The sequence below is a fragment of the Thunnus thynnus genome, chromosome 7, assembly GCF_963924715.1.
Source record: "Thunnus thynnus chromosome 7, fThuThy2.1, whole genome shotgun sequence".
Lineage (NCBI taxonomy): Eukaryota > Metazoa > Chordata > Actinopteri > Scombriformes > Scombridae > Thunnus > Thunnus thynnus.
The window spans coordinates 35,311,359-35,316,371 of record NC_089523.1 but is presented as its reverse complement, the minus strand read 5'-3'; positions in this window follow the sequence as shown (position 1 = coordinate 35,316,371).

Here is a 5,013-nt window from a genome sequence, read left to right as displayed (position 1 = left end):
CTCTGTGTGTGTTCATCTTCTAATCAATATCAACATTACTATCAATCAATATATTATTGTCTCCATGAATTGATTAGTTATTAGGTGGGAAATGTCCATCAGCTTGTTACGATGTGAAGACGAAAGGAGCTGAAACAAAATGAATTGATTTAAACCTGCAACTGGTTCATTAATCAATCAGTCGATCAAAAGAAAACTGATTCAATTAATCTGCAACTATTCTGATAATCAATTCATCATGTGATTGATTGTTAATCTGATTCCACATATAAAGTCTGAAGCTGCAACGATTCTTTTCATGATCAGTTATTTTCTGGATTCATTGATCAGTCGTTCGGTCCATAAAACACGGATCAATGTTTCCTGAAGGCCAAAGAAGAAAAACATTTCAGAGGCTGAAACAGAATTATTGATTATCAACAGCGATGAATGTTCTTGATGAATCGTTGCAGCTTTCAGCAGGTTTAACATGAACTTCTTCATTAAAGCAGTTTAACAGTCACATGTTCCAACAGTTTAATCAATAATCACTGTTAATGTCACTAATCTGATATCAGCTGATCAACAGCAGCTGGACGTCCGTCAGTTCTTGTTCATTCGTCCAGTAAAAAGCTTCCAGTTCTGGAATATTCACTCACAGCTCTTCAAAGATCTACAGACTGGTTTCCAGTAATGTCCATGCTGGGTTTACTGGGTTCGGAGGAATGTTGAGGATCATCATCTTCGTCTCAGCTTCAGTGTTTCCACAAACGCTGAGATGTTTGCAGGTATTCAGTGAATCTGTTCTTCCTCCATGTGTTTCCTGTTCCTGGTCACATGATGGATCCTCCATGTTTAACAGCTGGCCAGATGTTGATGGATCCTCCATGTTTAACAGCTGGCCAGATGTTGATGGATCCTCCTCCATGTTTAACAGCTGGCCAGATGTTGATGGATCCTCCTCCATGTTTAGCAGCTGGCCAGATGTTGATGGATCCTCCTCCATGTTTAACAGCTGGCCAGATGTTGATGGATCCTCCATGTTTAACAGCTGGCCAGATGTTGATGGATCCCCCATGTTTAACAGCTGGCCAGATGTTGATGGATCCTCCTCCATGTTTAGCAGCTGGCCAGATGTTGATGGATCCTCCTCCATGTTTAACACCTGGCCAGATGTTGATGGATCCTCCTCCATGTTTAACAGCTGGCCAGATGTTGATGGATCCTCCTCCATGTTTAACAGCTGGCCAGATGTTGATGGATCCTCCATGTTTAACAGCTGGCCAGATGTTGATGGATCCTCCTCCATGTTTAACAGCTGGCCAGATGTTGATGGATCCTCCTCCATGTTTAACAGCTGGCCAGATGTTGATGGATCCTCCATGTTAAACAGCTGGCCAGATGTTGATGGATCCTCCATGTTTAACAGCTGGCCAGATGTTGATGGATCCTCCTCCATGTTTAGCAGCTGGCCAGATGTTGATGGATCCTCCATGTTAAACAGCTGGCCAGATGTTGATGGATCCTCCATGTTTAACAGCTGGCCAGATGTTGATGGATCCTCCATGTTTAGCAGCTGGCCAGATGTTGATGGATCCTCCTCCATGTTTAACAGCTGGCCAGATGTTGATGGATCCCCCATGTTTAACAGCTGGCCAGATGTCGATGGATCCTCCTCCATGTTTAGCAGCTGGCCAGATGTTGATGGATCCTCCTCCATGTTTAACAGCTGGCCAGATGTTGATGGATCCCCCATGTTTAACAGCTGGCCAGATGTTGATGGATCCTCCTCCATGTTTAACAGCTGGCCAGATGTTGATGGATCCCCCATGTTTAACACCTGGCCAGATGTTGATGGATCCTCCATGTTTAACAGCTGGCCAGATGTTGATGGATCCTCCATGTTTAACAGCTGGCCAGATGTTGATGGATCCTCCATGTTTAACAGCTGGCCAGATGTTGATGGATCCTCCTCCATGTTTAGCAGCTGGTCAGATGTTGATGGATCCTCCATGTTTAACAGCTGGCCAGATGTTGATGGATCCTCCATGTTTAACAGCTGGCCAGATGTTGATGGATCCTCCTCCATGTTTAACACCTGGCCAGATGTTGATGGATCCTCCTCCATGTTTAGCAGCTGGTCAGATGTTGATGGATCCTCCATGTTTAACAGCTGGCCAGATGTTGATGGATCCTCCATGTTTAACACCTGGCCAGATGTTGATGGATCCTCCATGTTTAACAGCTGGCCAGATGTTAATGGATCCTCCTCCATGTTTAACAGCTGGCCAGATGTTGATGGATCCTCCTCCATGTTTAGCAGCTGGTCAGATGTTGATGGATCCTCCATGTTTAACACCTGGCCAGATGTTGATGGATCCTCCATGTTTAACAGCTGGCCAGATGTTGATGGATCCTCCATGTTTAACACCTGGCCAGATGTTGATGGATCCTCCTCCATGTTTAGCAGCTGGTCAGATGTTGATGGATCCTCCATGTTTAACAGCTGGCCAGATGTTGATGGATCCTCCATGTTTAACAGCTGGCCAGATGTTGATGGATCCTCCATGTTTAACAGCTGGCCAGATGTTGATGGATCCTCCTCCATGTTTAACACCTGGCCAGATGTTGATGGATCCTCCATGTTTAACAGCTGGCCAGATGTTTGTGTCCTGAACCTCCAGGCTTCTGTAGATGTTTCAGCTCTGACGGTGGATCTTCTGAGGATGCAGGTTTTCTTCTACTGGCTCTTCCATGAAGGTCTTGTTAGTGCGTCGCTGCTCCACCACTCTGATGAATCTTCCTGCAGGTTTTCTGCAGATAAATGTGGTTTTGATTCGTTTTTCTGACCAGAATACGAGCAGTTCTATGCCAGAGTTTTCTTGATCTTCTGGATCTCATCTTGACCCTAAACTGTGGAAACTACAAGCTGATGACACGTTGCCGTCTTCTTGTAGCTTCCTGCGCTGTGGACATCAGTAACTTTCATCTTCAGAGACTTACTCAGCTGTTTAGAGGAACTCACAGCTGCTGAGTGTTCACACGAGGTTTTAGCAGCACCAGCTGATATTTCCTGATGTTAATTACTGATGTTAATTACTGACATGCGTCAGGCTTAACGAGCTGATGAAGGTCCGACACTTCAGAACTCTGAAGGTGCCTAAACTTGTGCAGCTGCCACAATGTTTTTATTTTTGTTGTAACTTTGGTGTTTTCCTCCATAGGGTTAGGGTTTATACATATATACACACACACACACACACATATATATATATACATATTCAGTTTATCCATAAAACGCCTCCAAATGTTTAAAAAGGAGTTTATTTGATGCAATATTAGGATTTTAAATAAAGCTTCATTTCATCAAACATTTCTCTAGAAATGATTGTTTTATCTTTGTAATAATCTAAGATATTACCAATCATCAGAGTCATTGATCCTGAGATCAATGATAGATGACGGGCTGATCACAAAGACAGACTGTATATATATTTCCATCATGGTCCTCTAATGCAGAACAAGATGGCAGCTTGAATAAAGTATCAGCAACAGACAGTTAAACATCTACAAGTTATTTAATAACCAAAAGATCTGATTTAAAACTCTGATCTGAGTTCAGTTGCACTGAATGTTCTTAGACTGTTTCTAGTGTCACATTCTCGTCTTCATTTACTTCCTTTTATCCACCAGGAGAAGGTTGAATGTTTTGAAATGAACCATGTCGAGCTTTAAAACAACTCTTATAAAGTTATTTTGTTTAGTCTCTTTGTTTTTAGGAGAGTTTTTAATGTTCCAACAATTCAGCTTTTCTATTCAGGAATTTAGTTCTATTAGTAGTTTTAGTTTTATTAGTTTTCTTCCTCTGATGAAAGATGATCCAGGTAATTTACTGGAGACTGATGTCTGACTAATCTTTACACTGAAATCAGAGACGGCTCAGTCTTTCCTACATGAAGGGAAAGTTGATGGAATCTGAGCTCAGAGTATCATATATATATATAAAATATATAAAATATCACAAGAGCAGGCTGAATTAAGGTCAATGATATATAATGAACACAATAACCTGCAGTAACGTGTTCTGGATGGGATGTGTAGGTATGTGTGTAAGAATTGGTAGTAATACCAGGGGTGCTAAGCACCAGCTACTGGTTGATAGAACAGTCACCCAAGACTGCAAGACCAGGCAGACCAACCTGTGCACCGCCTGGATTGACTACAAGAAGACCTACGACTCAATGCCACACACATGGATACTGGAATGCTTGGAAATGTACAACATCAACAGGACACTAAGAGCCTTCATCAAGAACTCAATGGGGCTGTGGAAAACGACTCTGGAGGCCAACTCAAAGCAAACTGCACAAGTTACCATCAAGTGCGGCATTTACCAAGGTGATGCACTATCCCTGCTGCTGTTCTGCATAGGCCTGAACCCCCTCAGCCAGATCATCTCAAAGAGGGGTTACGGATACCGGTTCCGAAGTGGAACAACCATCAGTCACCTCTTCTACATGGATGACATCAAGCTGTATGCCAGGAATGAGCGAGACATCGACTCACTGATCCACATCAGGATCTACAGCAACTCGGACTAGATAAGTGTGGTAGAATCGAAGAGAGGGAAGATGGTAGAAGGCAGCATTGCAGATGTTCAGGACAGCTAGAAATACCTTGGGATCCCACAGGCAAATGGGAACCTTGAGGAGGAAGTCAGCCACAGCTAAATACCTACACAGAGCAAGGCAAGAATCAACACATACGCCCTACCTGGTGTAATAAACTGGCCAAAGGAGGAGATAGAGGCCTCTGATATCAAGACAAGGAAGCCCCTCACAATGCATGGATGTACACTGAGACTGTACACTCAGCCACTCTGGATGGGTCCCATCCATCAGCAGCTGGTTGATTTGTGCTGCCAGGCGTTCATGGAGTGCAGTCAGTTTCTTTAGCCAGTAGGTGTGGATCATGTCCGGGCCCAGTGCTGTCCAGCCATTGTAACACCTCTTCATACCTCTTCTTGGATGTCTG